The 16,056-nt window shown below is 41.0% G+C and overlaps 1 protein-coding gene and 1 pseudogene across 4 annotated transcripts in view; both read left to right on the top strand.

Annotated features, from left to right (window-relative positions):
• CPM (carboxypeptidase M) overlaps positions 1 to 16,056 on the top strand; it is a 105,654-nt gene that overhangs the window by 15,187 nt on the left and 74,411 nt on the right. The gene's annotated exons all lie outside the window — the stretch shown is intronic.
• LOC131840106 (U2 spliceosomal RNA) lies at positions 5,127 to 5,240 on the top strand (annotated as a pseudogene).

Below are 16,056 nucleotides of genomic sequence, written 5' to 3'. Positions count from 1 at the left end.
TGCTCTGGACTCAAGACCCACTGGCAGTGGGGGCTGGCACAGCCAGCACTGGGCATATCAAACCAACTCCAACAGTCACTGCCTCTCGGTTGTCTCCCAGGTCTGCAACACACAGTGCCCTCTTCTCAGAATGCTTAAAAGATTTCTACGTGTCCTTGGGTCTCAGTCTAAATACTACTTCCTCTGGGAATCCTTTCTTGACATACCTCACCCCACCTCCCACTCACCACCCAAACTAAGCCAGTCTTCCTTTACTGTTCTTTCTTCCCCTTATAGGAATACTTAACAGAGTGTACTTACTACATTCTTCCTAACTTACCCATAGTCCTCACTAGCCCCCCAGCCTGACCAGAAAAGGGACTTGCTAGCCTTCTTCTCCATTATATTCCCCAAGCCTAGCAACGAGAAAAGTGTAGAATGTTGTTGAAGGCAAGGCACCGTTAAATGAGTTTCATTTATAATCTCACAACAATTCTAGAAGGAAAGAATTAGTGTTCCCATGTAACAGATGGGAAAAGGGAGGCTCTGAGAGGTTGAGTAAGTGGCCTAAGGTGGAACAGCTGGAAGTGGTTCCATCAGGTTGCGAGACCTTGAAATCTGTATGTTTAACTCCCTATGTCAGTCAGAGTTTAGTCAGAGAAGTAGAAGCACCAGGAGTGATGGAGTGAGGTATTTGTTTTAAGACCTTGAAAGGGTCATTGTTGGAGCTCATTAAATGGTCTGCGGAAGGCTATTGCTTCTGCGTCCAGTGCTGGCCCTGCAGTCTACTGGACAGACTACGGGACAGTCTACTTTTCCTTTCGAGAAGGAAAGTAGGAGAAAGCAAGGAAAACTCGGAGCCTGCGGACCCCAGCTGGAGCCCACATTATGTTATCTCCCTGCCTCCACCCCTCCCCACCACCATCCACGTGAGGATGACTTCCAGGAGTAGCAGGCACCTTTGTCTGGGGTAAACACACCACACCTGGCCCTGGGGTCACAAAGGCTGAAGGAGGAGATCTGGCAGGACCTCAGAAGCAGAGGGCCCAGCTGCTGTACCATGCCAACCGCATGAGTCAGCAGGGGAGTGACGAGGTCTCTGAGCGGCTGCTTGTGCTCAGGGCCCTGCCCTGCCCCATACAAACCCGCCTTCACTCCCTCTCCCGGTTGCTTCACTGTTACAAATGACAAAATAAGACATCCACTCCTGAAATTCAATATTTATAACACGAATATATCACTTAGCATTATGTGGTATATTCATGCCTTCAGGGGTTATTTCCATGCCAACTGCATCCCATAATTCTTAAGTGGAGGAGGGGAGGCATCTGGCCTACATCAGCTATCCGATCTCATGTCTGGTTTTTCTCTGACTTCCCAAAAAACCATACTTTCAGAGACTGTCCTGGCTGCACGGGCTCTCCCAAAGCAGTTCTCCAAGCTTGCCTCTCTCCTTGAATCTCCACGTGCTCACCAACCTGGAACCTCTCCAAACACGTTTGCGAGAGACACAGTTGATTAAATCATTGGTCATTGAGTCAACCTCCAAGTCCCATCTCCCTTTGACTAAGGGGGTGGGATTGAAAGTCCTAACTTTCTATATATTTTTTTTAATTTAATTTAACTTCAATTCAATTCAATTAATTAACATATAGTGTATTATTAGTTTCAGAAGTAGAGTTCAATGATTCATCACCAGTTGTATATTAACACCCACTGCTCGATTACACCAAGTGCCCTGCTTAATGCCTACCACCCAGTTACCCCATCCCCCCACTCCCTCCCCTCCAGCAACCTTCAGTTTGTTTCCTATAGTTGAGTTTCTTATCATTTGTCTCCCTCTCTGATTTCATCTTGTTTTTCCCTCCCTTCCCCTGTGATCCTGTTTTGTTTCTTTAATTCCACAATGAGTGAAATCATATAATAATTGGCTTTCTCTGATTGACTTATTTCATCTGACATAATACCTTCTAGTTCCATCCATATAATTGCAAATGGTAAGATTTTATTTTTTTGATGGTAGAATAATATTCCTTTTTATATACACACCACATCTTTATCCATTCATCTGTTGATGGACATCTGGGCTTTCCATAGTTTGGCTATTGTGGACATTGCTGCTATAAACGTTGGGGTGCACGTGCCCCTTGGCATCACTACATTTATATCTTCTGGGTTAATACCTAGTAGCTCAGTTGCTGAATCATAGAGTAGCTCTATTTTTAAGTTTTTAAGGAACCTCCATACTGTTTTCCAGACTGGCTGCACCAGCGTGCATTCCCACCAACAGTGGAGGAGGGCTCCCCTTTCTCCACATCCTCACCAACACCTAGTGTTTCCTGACTTGTTAATTTTAGCCATTTTGACTGGTGTGAAATGGTATCTTACTGTGGTTTTGATTTGCATTTCCCTGATGCCGAGCGATGTTGACCACTTTTTCTTGTGTCTGTTAGCCATCTGGATGTCTTCTCTGAAGAAAATGTCTGTTCATGTCTTCTGCCCATTTCTTGACTGGATTATTTGTGCTTTGGGTGTTAAGTTTGATAAGTTCTTTATAGATTTTTAGATACTAGCCCTTTATCTGATAAGACATTTGCAAATATTTTCTCCCACTCTGTAGACTGTCTTTTGATTTTGTTGACTGTTTTCTTTGTGGTACAAAAGCTTTTTATCCTGATGAAGTCTCAATCATTTTTGCTTTTGTTTCCCTTGCCTTTGGAGACCCGTCTAGCAAGAAGTTGCTGCAGCTGAGGTCGAAGAGGTTGCTGCCTGTGTTCTCCTCTTGGATTTTGTTGAATTCCCGTCTCACATTTAGGTCCTTTTTTTTTTTTTTTTTAAAGATTTTATTTATCTATTTATTTGAGAGAAAGAGCTCGTGAGAGAGAGCAGGAGAGAGAGCCTGGTCTGGGGAACAGTTAGGTGGAGAGGGAGAGGCAGACTCCCTGCTGAGCAGAGAGCCCAATGCAGGTAATCCCAGGACCTGAGGATCATGACCTGAGTCAAAGGCAGACGCTTAACTGACTGAGCCCCACAGGATCCCCTCACATTTAGGTCTTTCATCCATTTTGAGTTTATTTTTGTGTATGGTGTTAAAAAAAAATGATCCAGTTTCATTCTTCTGCATGTGGCTATCCAATTTTCCCAAAACTATTTGTTGAAGAGACTGTCTTTTTTTCACTAGTTCAAGTTCCAACCATCTAATCACATGTTTGGTTCTCCTGGCAACCAGTCCCCTTCTTAGGTGTGGCCCGCCCCCCACTGCCCCCCCAAATCACCTAATTAACATAACAAGACACCTTTAAACTCTCATCCCTCAGGAATTTCCAAAGGTCTTAGGAACTCTGGACCCCACCAGGGGCATATCAATAAAAGCACACAGAGAAGCAACAATGGCCAGGGGACATTTTGACTATAAATACCAAAAGTTTGTGAGGCCTGTCCAAAAATGTTTGGTTAGGACAAGGCATGGTATAGCTGACGTAAATAGCTCTCCAAAGACCTTGGAGCAATTAGCTCCTACATGGTAAAGGCCACTCTTTTCCAAAAATATGGAAGGCAGTCCTGTAACCTTAGTACCAACTCATATGAAGGCACTACCCCAGCTACATCTGGACTTTATTCCTTTCTTTTCCCATTGCCTGGAATTATGTAACTAATCTATCACTGGTTTGGGGTATGTTATTTCTTAATTAGTTTATTAGGAGAACTTATCCTGTATGCTCTGGGCTTGTGAGATTCCCATAGCAAAACTGTGTTAAGTGCTGGCAAAGACAAACTCAGTCTTCGAGCTTAATATGCCTCCCAAAACAAAACAGCTTATCATTATCTCAATATTGTTTCTGATGTGTGTGAAGAAATACAATAAAAATTACATGAGCATGCAAAATAAAGCATACGATTGTCTTTGCCCAGGCCCTCTATTTCTACTTCCTTCCAGGCTTCGACTTAGACACACCTTCTAGAAGCCTTGTTTGACCTCCACTCATGGCCACCCCTATCCAGTTAGAACCTTCTGTTAGTCTGGGTCACAGTATCTCCAATTTCCCGTTTGTAACACAGATCAACATGGTCATTGAGTGGTGGTTGAAGTTTTCCCTAATAGAATATGAGCTCTATTAAAGTGACCGCTGTTTCTCCCATCATCCATGGCATTCCCAGTGCTTAGCATATTATTAAATGCTCAATAAATAATTACTGGTGATGAAGGATAGTTGGAAGGCAGGTGGGCAAGGACAAGGTGCCCCACCCTAAGAGAAAAACCGCCCTTAGAAGGATTTTACACACCCCCCCGAAGGAGCCCTCCAGCCTTTCCCATAGATACATACACAGGTGACAAAAACCTAATTGGATGACAGGCACAGGAGGGTTCATCAGATTAAAACAGACCTCCAAGGAGCCCATAAAAACCCCTAGACTCCGAAACTCCTATGGCAACCCTCTCGGGTCCCCTCCCTCTTTGGGAGCTTTGTACCATCTCCTTGCTCTGCTCACCACTCTGGTGGGCCTCTCCATTCTTCCAAGCCGTGTGACCAAGAACCAGGGGCACCGACCAAGGAAAAAAATCCCATAACACTGGCACCCTGAATGAATGAATCAATTAAGCATGAGAAGACAAGAGAGTTTGCTTTGAGTGTTATCTGAATGTATTTATAATTTGACTTTGTGGAGCCCATTGTTGAATGGACAAGATTTGGGCTCTTTTTAAAACAATCGACTGGAAAGTAAATGATTAGACTGTGTCTAAATGAGGTGTCACTCCTGATTGGTGGAGGGCCTCCAAATGGGGGGGGGGGAGCTCATGGGGTGTGCCATTAAAGGATTCCCTGGAGGCAGGACAAAGAAAATAGAAGTGTACTGAATACTTGGGGTGGGGGAGGAGGGAGGACAAAGAGGGGGATTCTGTCTGCTAGGAGGCTGAGGGTGGGGGCTGCTTTAAAGAGGGAGGGTGAAGGGATATGGGGAGGACGTCAGGAGTGCTCTCTTTTCTGGTGACTCTTCCTGGTTATAAGTAGCCCATTGGTTAGTTAGGGTCTAGGGTGTTTTGAGGTGGATCACCTGTATTCAGTCAGGGGCTCTGGGTCACTTGGGGCCCTTCAGCCTCGGTCAGGTTTCCATTGCTCAAACCTGTTGTCTAAAGCATCCTCTATATCACTTCACAGCCTTTTGGCTAAAATCATGTGTAGTATCAGTTCTTAGCAGTTTAAAAGCTGCCTCTACAATAGGTGAAACTTATAAGTTTCAACTATATTCAAATAGTCTCTTTGTCATTCTAATTTATGTACATCTTTTTCTTTCTTTCTCCCCACCCTCACCCCTTTTCCTTGTGGGTATGGAATATTAACAAGTCGGGGTACTTGTTTCTCAAATATACAGGTTTTTTTGTTTTGTTTTGTTTTTAATGAGCCAAGGGGCACCTGGGTGGCTCAGTGGGTTAAAGCCTCTGCCTTTAGCTGCTCGGGTCATGATCCCAGCGTCCGGGATCGAGCCCCAAGTCAGGCTCTCTGCTCAGCAGGGAGTCTGCTTCCGTTCTGCTCTCTCTGCCTACCTGTGACCCATCTCTCAAATAAATAAATAAAATCTTTAAAAATACATATATTTTTAAAAATGAGCCAAAGATGACTACTTCTCAACATTTAATACAAAGCACAGAGGAAAACAGAATTTGGTGATTACACCATTTCCTAAAGAGATAAGAGTACATTTATCATCTGCTCTTACATCCGATGGTTTGATACCTACATAATCTAATGACCAGATTCAATGTTAAATGTTACCATCTTAGCTTTGGAAATTTGTCTTATTAGGCCCAGGAAGCTTTCTTTCAAATCTATTATATATAATATGTATATAATATACTTATATATATGTATATATTATATATATAATATACTTATATATGTATATATATAAAGCATAGCAGAAAAGAATTACTTTTGTGCTCAAAGACCATGCTCTGAAGAGAAAAAGTCATTGGTCTAACAATTGCTCCCTGATAGTAAATTATCACAACTGGTAAAGATCTATTCCACTGCTGGGAGTACGTTGGAAGAGGCTAGCATGTAGAAATAAAAGAGAAACAAACATATATTAGGCCTTATATTCCTTTCTTTCTGTTTTGTTCATGTTCACTAGTGGTAATAATAATAATAGGTTTAGTCTGGATCTTATGAAGCACTGCCAATATGCCACTGTTGGTTATAAGCTCTTAGCTTATACTAACTCGTTTAATATATGCATCCCTTAAATTCCCTATCATCCTGTAAGATCGATACCATGATTTGCCCCATTTTATAGATTAAGAATGTGAAAACAGAGGTTAAGTGACACCCTCAAGGACACATAGAAAGTGACAGAGACCTAAGGTTTAAATTTGGGTTGTCTGGTTCCAAAGATACAATTTCTAAAAGTCACTGTGTTGCTTATTACATATTATATGTTGATGTTCTATCCTTCCTAGAGTAACATTTATAAATCAGCAAGCACGTACTGCACACTGACCTAGACGCCATGAGGGAAACAAAAAATTATAACACAATGCTTCACTTACTCTAGAGGTAGCTTACTGGACCAGATTAAATTTTCCACTTGTTTCAGTGTTTCCTGACAGTGTTTCTCAAGTGGTGTGTTAGCACCTACTGGGCTATTGGATCAAACTTTGATCTGATTAAATTATAATTCTGCTTCACTCTCAGTAAATAGAGAAAATATTAAGCCAAGAAGGCCATGCTGTGCAGTGAAGAATGTGGTCCACACCACTAAGGATAAGATATAAGAGGCAGAAAGGAATGTCAAGCCAGCCCCCAGAAAAGATCCCAGGTTTCTGAGAACATATGATGTTCTCTATTGGAGAATTTGGGCTCCTGTAGAACGTAAGCTACATGAGGACCAGGATTTGGCCTGTCTCGCTCACAGTTGTAATCCTTAGGCAACATCCTAGTGCCTGGCACAGAGTAAACAACAAATACTTGATAAAGGGGTGAGTAAGTGAAAATAAGAGAGTGGGGCAGAGCCACATATAGGTCTGCTCCCACAATGACCCAGTGCTGAAGAGGGACCACGGAAAGAATGGTGATGGTGGATACCTTTACAGGCATGCTATGTTTTCTCATACTCTTCCAGGAACTAGGCTGTGCCTTTTTTTTTTTTTTCTTTTGAAGATTTTATTTATTTATTTGACACAGAGAGAGAGAGCACAAGCAGAGGAAGAGGGAGAAGCAGGCTCCCTGCTGAGCAGAGAACCCGACGCGTGACTTGACCCTAGAACCCTGAGATCATGACCTGAGCCAAAGCCAGATGATTAACTGACTGAGACACCCAGGTGCCCATATGCTGTGCTTTTTGATGACTTAAATAGCATTTTTCAGTCATGTCATTTTATTTTATTTTATTTTATTTTATTTGCGAGAGAGAGAGAGACAGCACAAGCAGGGTCAGGGGCAGAGTGAGAGGGAGAAGCAGACTCCCCGCTGAACAGGGAGCCTCATGCAAGACTCAATTCTAAGGACCCTGGGATCATGACCTGAGCAGAAGGCAGACACTTAACCAACTGAGCCACCCAGGCATTCCAGTCCTTTTATTTTTGTGTGTTCTTTTATTTTTGTTGTGTTCTTTAAATTTCTGGGTCCACTGTTTAGATATCACTCCTTGGTAGTTAAGGGGAAGGATCAAATTCTGGACCGTCATGGAAACCATCTAGCTTTTCACTAACGACTTCCAAATCCTTTGCTAAATATTATAATCTTTCTATTCGGCAACATTGTAGAGTCCCTTTCTTCTTTTGTGTTTATCAGATAATAACAAATCCAGTTCCGGTGGGGGGATAGATCTGATTTGCTGGAGACAGTTGGCAAGAGGTAGGTATAGTGCAGAGTGAGAGGTACCTGAAGAGTCAGGCTTAACCTAAATACCCTCTTAGGGATATAGGAAATGGTAGGCAGTGGAAAGAATCAATGAGAGGCATTAGGACATCATTTTACATGTGAAATTTCAAGAAAATTTGCCTTTTCTAAGGCAATGTATTAGAGCAGTTTTTGGTTTATAAAAAATTTGAGAAAGAGGTCCAGAGATTTCCCATTTACAGGTATCTTCTGCTTCTCAAGAGTTCGTATTACACCACTTTGCTTTTACAAAAGACCTACATCAGTATCTGTTTCTGATTTTCACTTTTACAGAAAAAGATGAAAAGTAAAATTAGCCTTCAGTGTTTGCTTTGCCACAAGCCAACAGAGAGGCAGTGTGCACCCCAAGGGGCAAGAGTGGCGCCCCGACTCACTACCCTCAGCTTCTCAGCATCAAGCCGCCGTGGCTCACAACTTTGTCTGTGAGCATTTGTGCTTTATCTGGATGTAGATTGTGCCTCCACTATCAGGATGTATCCTAAGATACCAGAAAAGTCCAAAAGAGGTTATTTGTGTGAGGTCTGGGAATGCTCAAGAAATCTTCCGTATAAGTGAATGATGATTGTTTCTTTGCTTTATACCATTTGGACTTATGAGGGTTCTCATAGGAATGCTCGCCTTCCTGGTAGCAGGAGACCCCTGGATTCCTGAGCTACATATGTGTGGCCTCTTACGTCATTAGCTTCACTTGCTATCAATTTTTTTTCATGATTCCTTCTTTGGTAGAATGTCCTATAGTTGGACTCATATTATACTTAGTCTTTTCAGATTGGCTTCTTTCTCTTTGTAATATGCACTCAAGGTTCATCCCCATCTCATCACGGGTTGATAGCTCATTTCTTCTTAGCAGTGGACAACATGCCATTACTGGATTGGATCACAGTCTACTGAAGAACGTCTTAGTTGTTTCAAGTTTTGTAATTATGAATAAAACTTCGATAAACATCATTGTACAGGTTTTTGTATGGACATACTTTTTTTTTTTTTTTAATCTCATTTGGCTAAATACCATGGAGCAGGGTTACTGGATTGTATGGAAAGAATTTGTTTGGTTTTGTAAGGAATCATCAAACTGTCTTCCAAAGCGACTATACCATTTTGCACTTCTTCCAGCAATATATTAGAGTTTCTGCTATTCCATATCCTCACCAGCATTTGATGTTTCAGATTTTGGCTCTTCTGACAGGTGCATAGTGGTATCTTACTGTTATTTTAATTTTCATTAAAACATATGATGGGGAGCATCATTTCATACCCTTATTTGCCATCTGTATATCTTCTTTGAAGAAGGGTCTGTTAAGGTCTTAGGCCCATTTTCCAATCAAGTTATTTTCCTATTCTTGAGTCTTTGGAGTTCTTTGTATATTTTGGTTAATAGTCCTTTATTGGATGTGCATTTGCAAATAATTTCTTTCAACCTGTGTCTTGTCTTCTAATTCTCTCGATATTGTCTTTTTGCCAAACAAAAGTTTTTCATTTTAATAAAGTCCACCTTATCAATTTTTTTTTCATGATTCCTGTCTTTGGTATTATATCTCAAAAACCGTCACCACACCCAAGATCATCTGGGCTTTCTTCTGTTATCTTCTAGGAGTTTTATAGCTTTTTAGGTGTTACATTAGGTTTATGAACCATTTTGAATGAATTTTTGTGAAGGGTGTAAGGACAGCATCTAGATCCAGGTTTTTTGCCTATGGCTGTGCAGTTGTCCCAGTATCATTTATTAAATAGACTATTTTGCTTTGTTGTATTACATTTGCTCCTTTGTCAAAGATCAGTTGGCTGTATATATGGAGGTCTATTTTTGGACTCTATTCTGTTCCATTGACGTATTTATCTCTTCTTTTACTGGTACCACGCTACTTTGATTACTGTAGCTTTAGAGTAAATCTTTTTTTTTTAAGCTTTTACTTATTTATTAGACAAAGAGCGAGAGATCACAAGTAGGCAGAGAGGTGGATAGAGGCGGAGAGAAAGGGGGAAGCAGGCTCCCCGCTGAGCAGAGAGCCTGATATGTGGCTTGAGGCCAGGATCCTGAGATCATGACCTGAGCGGAAGGCAGAGGCTTAAACCACTGAGCCACCCAGGGGCCATAGAGTAAGTCTTGAAGTCGGAAAGCATCAGTCCTCCAGCTTTGTTCTTCTCTTTCAACATTGTGTTAGCTATTCTGGAGCTTTAGCCTTTCCATATAAGCTTTTTTTTTTTTTTTAAGGATTTTGTTTATTTATCAGAGAGAGTGAAAGAGAGAGAGACCAAGAGAGTACAAGTAAGGGTAATGGCAGGCAGAGGGAGAAGCAGTCTCCCCCCTGGGCAGGGAGCCCAATGTGGGACTCTATCCCAGGACTCAGGATCAGGACCCAAGTTCCTGAAGGCAGACGCTTTAACTGACTGAGCCACCCGGGTGCCCCTCCATATAAACTTTAAAATCAGGTTGTTAATACCAACAAAATAACTTGTTGGGATTTTGATTGGGTTTGCATCGAATCTATACAGAAAGTTGGAAAGAACTGACATCTTGACAATACTGAGTCTTACTATTCCCAGCCTTCCTATCTTTTTTTTTTTTTTTTTCTTAAATAAACATGATTTTATTTGGGTGGAAGAAGTTCATCTCCAAAAATCTTGAATGCCACGCCCGAGCCGTTGATGTCACACCTCTTGTTTCTGCTCCTGCCCTCGCAGGAAGCCGCTGCTTCCGGGAAGGGGACAAAGTCTTTGGTCTCTGGATGTTGCGGGAGGCAGCATGGCACACAAGCTCACACTACTGGGATTCATACACATGGAATATCCCTCCATTTGTTTTACTTCTTTGATATCATTCACCAGAGTTTTGTGGTATTCCTCATACAGATCTGGTACATATTTTGTTGGTTTTATACCTAAGTATTTCATTGGCGGGGGGGGGGGCTAATGTAATGCTATTATGTTTTTAACTTCAAATCCCACTTATTCATTGTTAGTATATAGGAAAGCAATTGATTTTGTAATAGTAACTGTGTATCCCACAGTCTTACTATAATCACTTATTGGTTCCAGGAGTTTGTCAATTCTTTTGGATTTTCTACACAATCATATCACCTGTGAACAAAAACAGTTTTATATTTCCTTCCCAGTTGTATGCCTTTTTTTTTTTCCTCCTTGGACTTTCAGTATAAAATTGAAATCAATAGTGAGAGGGAACATCCTTGGCTTGTTCCTGAGCTTACTGGAAAAGCTTTGAGTTTCTTACCATTAAGTATGATGTGAGTTTAGGTTTTTTGTAGATAGTCTTTATCAAGTTGAGAAAATCTCCCTCTATTCCTAGTTTACTGAGAGTTTTTATCATGAATGGGTGTTGGATTTTGTTAAATGCTTTTTCTGCATCTATTGATATGATCACGTGATTTTTTCCTTTTTTGATCTGTGAATGTGATGGATAACATTAATTAATTTTTTAAAAGATTTTATTTATTTATTTGACAGACAGAGATCACAAGTAGGCAGAGAGGCAGGCAGAGAGAGAGGAAGGGAAGCAGCCTCCCCGCTGAGCAGAGAGCCCAATATGGGGCTTGATCCCAGGACCCCGGGACCATGACCCGAGCTGAAGGCAGAGGCTTTAACCCACTGAGCCACCCAGGCGCCCCAACATTAATTAATTTTTGAATGTTCAACTAGGTTTGCATACCTGGGATAAAGTCTAGTTGGTCATGACACATAATTTTTTTTATACTTTGGATTTGATTTACTAATATTTTGTTAAGGATTTTTGCATCTATATTCATGACAGATATTGGCCTATAGTTTTCTTTTCTTATAATGCTTTTATCTAGTTTTAGTATTAGGGTAATGCTGACCTCATAGAACAAATTAGGAAGTGTTCCCTCTGGTTCTATCCTCTGAAAGAGTTTGTAGAGGATTGGTATAAATTCTTCTTTAAATGTTTGGTAGAATTCACCAGTAAACTGAGCAGGGCCTGACACTTCTGGTTTGGGTAGGTTATTCATTATTGATTCAATTTATTTACTGGGTATAAATTTAAACTTATCCTTTAAAAAAGGAATTTTAGTTGTTAACTTATAGAAAATTGGTAAGATGCTCATAATTTCTGTTCTATAAAGAAGATAGCACCAAAGGTCATAGTTTATTGTCCTGTAGGACATTAATCAGATTTATATCTAAATTTAGCAATAATTTAGAATGACTTCAGTATTTTCTTATACTGAAAATGCACATTATTTCTCTTATCTTTCTTTAAATCATCTTTGTTTACTGCTGATTTTCTCAATAGTTAAAAACTTGACCTGTGTTTAACTGTATTTGTATGAGCATTATTTTATAACATTTTAAAATTATACTTTGACATTTTATAGAAGTACAACTTGGTACTGTTTAAAATATTTAAAATCTTGGGCACCTGGGTAGCTCAGTGGGTTAAGCATCTGCCTTCAGCTCAGGTCATGATCTCAAGGTCCTGAGATTAAGGCCCGAATTGGGCTCCCTGCTCAGTGGGGAGTCTGCTTCTCTCTCTCCCTCTCTCCCCGACTTACGCCTGCTCTCTCTCCCTCTCAAATAAATAAAATCTTTCAAAAAAAAAAAATCACAAAATCTAGTGACACTTCTGTTCTCATTCTTGTTGACGTTTGTTGAAGTATCTAGCCCCGAGCTATAGTCTTTCCCTCTGTTCCAATTCCTGCCCCTAACTTGGAGACCTTCCTGCCTTTGGGCAGGACGGATCCATCCTCTCCCTTTTCAGGTCCCTCCTATCCCATTTCCAGTGTCCTTTCTCAGTTCTGTAATTCACTTCTTCATTCTTCTTCACTTCTGTAACTCAGTACAAAGGATTTTAGATACTCTATTCTTTCAGAACCGTTCATCTCAGATATTTCTGTGCTTTTTGCTCTCTACTGCTTTTAGATGAAAATGCCTTGTTTTTCCGCTTAAAAGAAGTAACATGTTTCCTGGAAAAAATTTTTTTTAATATTTTATTTATTTATTTGACAGGGAGAGAGCACAAGCAGGGGGAGCAGCAGGAAGAGGGAGAAGCAGACTTCCCGCAGAGCAGGAAGCCCAATGCGGCACTCGATCCCAGGACCCCGGGACCACGACCTGAGCCGAAGGCAGACGCTTAACTGACTGAGCCACTCAGGGACCCCTTTCCTGGAAAAATTTTTTCAGAAAATACAAAAAGATTCAAAAGAGAGAATCAAGACGTTGCCATCTAGAGCATACCACTCAGCATTTTGCAACATTTTAAATTTGCTGTCGGGAGGACCTTTTTGTTTGCTTTCCAAAATGGGATCTTATCATTCATTTTACTTTTGTAATTTGGTTTTTGCCACTGAATGATTTATCTTTCCCAGCCAATAAATAGAGACAGACATCATCATTATTATGGCTGAAAAACAATTTATTTTATGGATGTAATGTTCTTTATCTAACCCAGGGTGTCTCAACCTCAACACTGACATTTGGGGCTGGATAATTTATCGCAGGGCTTGGACTGTGCATTGTAGGATGTTCTGTAGCATTCCTGCCATCTACCAGTTACATGCCAGTGTTATCATCCCCCTGGTCCCTTAAATACGCGTCCAGCTAGGGGCCCCTGGATGGTTCAGCAAGTTAAGAATCCGACTCTTGATTTCTGCTTAGGTCATAATCTCAGGATCCTGAGATAGAGCTGGTCATGAGGCCCTGTGATCAGCAAAATAATCTCTCTGTCCCTTTCCCTCCCCCTCTGCTCCTCCCCTTCTGCCTGTCCCCCTGATCCTCCCCCCACCCCTCCCCCACCTGCCCCTGTGAGCTTGAGCACTCCCTCTCGCTCTCAAATAAATAAATAAAATCTTTTTAAAAAAAATATATTTCCAGCTCTTCCAAATGGCTTCTGTGGCCAATCTTATCCCAGTTGAGAACCACTGACATTATCAGTCTACTATTACTTAAAATTTACACTTATCTATTTTTTTTTTACAATTAAAAACAGTGGTGCTAATAACAGTCCTAACATATACAAACTTAGCACTTCTTTGAGTTCCTGCATAACTTAAATTCCTAGAAAAGAACATATTTTAAATGTTGATGTCTATTCCCAGATAGTTCTCCAGATAGTATTATATCAATTTATAGTACCATTTAAACAGCAGAAATGCCATTTCCTCGGATCTTATCCAAATACTGTCCATCTTTTAAATCTTTCTTAGTGAAATGCAAAACACAATACTATTTTGCCCTTTAAACTTATAAATTCTTGGGGCACCTGGGTGGCTCAGTGGGTTAAGCCGCTGCCTTCGGCTCAGATCGAGATCTCAGGGTCCTGGGATGGAGCCCCGCATCGCATCAGGCTCTCTGCTCAGCGGGGAGCCTGCTTCCTCCTCTCTCTCTCTCTCTCTGCCTGCCTCTCTGCCTATTTGTGATCTCTCTGTGTCAAATAAATAAATAAAATCTTTTTAAAAAAACAACTTACAAATTCTTTGATTGCTAATCAGGTTGGTAGCTTTTACTATGTTTATTGGTCATTTGTATTACTCCTTTTGTGAGCTGCTAATTATTATCTTTTGTCCATTCTTGGTTTTGTCCATTCTTTCTTCCAGTTTGTAATTTTTCTGGTAACATTTATGCTGAGTTTTCCTTTATAGAAGTTATACATTTTTTGCGTCATCAAATTATTAGCCTCTTTATTGTGGTTTTATTGTTAGTGGTGTCATACTTAGAAAGATCAACTCTGAAGTCTTATACTTCAGAGTATTACTCTATTATACCAACCTTCTATTTTTCTTTATTTCTCACTAGACCCTAACTAAGCCTTTACTATGTCTAGACCAGTGCAGATCAAATTCGAATGCACATATGGATGAACTAGAATCTTATTAAAATTCACATTCTGATTCAGTAGGTTTGTATGGGACAAAGGAGCCTGCCTTTCCAACAAACTTACAGGTGATGTCAGTGCTCTTCCTGGAACACACTTTTTTTTCTTCTAATTTATTTATTTATTTGACACAGGGAAAGATAAGAGTACAAGCAGGAGGAGTGGCAGGGAGAAGGAGAAGCAGGCTCCCGCAGAGCAGGAAACTGGACCTGGTGCTCCATCCCAGAACCCCCAGACCATGACCTGAGCCAAAGGAAGGCAGACCTGGGTGGCTCAGTTGGTTGGGCATCGGCCTAGACCACACTTTGAGTCACTAGGTTTTAGACCTTCAGCCCTCAATTCTCTGTACTCTCTCCCTCCATTCTCTGATTGGTTCTCCTCTGAATTTGCTTCCCTTCCTCCCTACTGTGAATCCCAAGGGTAGTAATTTCAACTATACTTCACCCCTTTGTTTTTTTGGTACAACAACCCTTGCAATCTCTACTTCAATATTGACAAAGCCACCCTATCTCCAGTCTCCAGCCACAGTACCACTGAAGGAAATCCTGTAACTGCTACTTTCTTCTATAACAAATGTATCATTTCTAAAGTCCAATCAGCCAGCTTTCACTTTGTTCCTCCTCAGCTGCCTTTCCCATTTTTATAGTAACTTTGCCTAAATGTTAACTCCTAAACCCTGCTCCACCTCCTTTGAAGCCTCTTTGTCAGTGAATGGCAGTAAAAGAACCTCTTCAAGCCACCTAGTAGATGTCACAGCATAGTAGCTGCTGCATGCTTAAAAAGAAATCTGCTCAAAAACCCAACAACATCAAGATTTTCCAACACTTAGAAAAGTCTGTCTAAAGGCTTATGAATTAAACTAGATTATTTAATAAGCACCTCATACAGTTCTTACAATGTGCCTGCCAACTTTAGTTTGGTAGGTATAGGAGTGAGGATTGGAACCCAAATCTTTTGACACCAGTCTTAGGCTTTATCCCTCCAGGCTCTGGTGCTTGGGAATCACAGGAGGCCTCATTGTTCCTGAGAGCTCAATTCTACAATAGTTATCTGTGTCTGCAACAAAGAAGAGGCAGGCAAATCAATAGCGGTTTTCAGCTCCGGATGCATATTTGATTCACTCGAAGCTTTTTAAAAATGTCCTTTCCAGGACCTCACCGGGAGAAAATCTGTTCAGTTAGTTTTCAGTGGTGCACTAGTATTTTTTAATCTGTTAAAGAGGAATGTTATTCCAAATGTATGACAGGTGTGTGAGGTCTTGGCCCACACCACCATAAACCGCCTCTTGGGTTTTGGTGAGATCTGTTCTCCCTGGTGCAAATGTAGACCACCCTA

This window comes from Mustela lutreola, chromosome 8, assembly GCF_030435805.1.
Source record: "Mustela lutreola isolate mMusLut2 chromosome 8, mMusLut2.pri, whole genome shotgun sequence".
NCBI lineage: Eukaryota > Metazoa > Chordata > Mammalia > Carnivora > Mustelidae > Mustela > Mustela lutreola.
The sequence above is the reverse complement of the archived record's forward strand: the minus strand, read 5'-3'. Positions and strand labels throughout refer to the sequence as shown.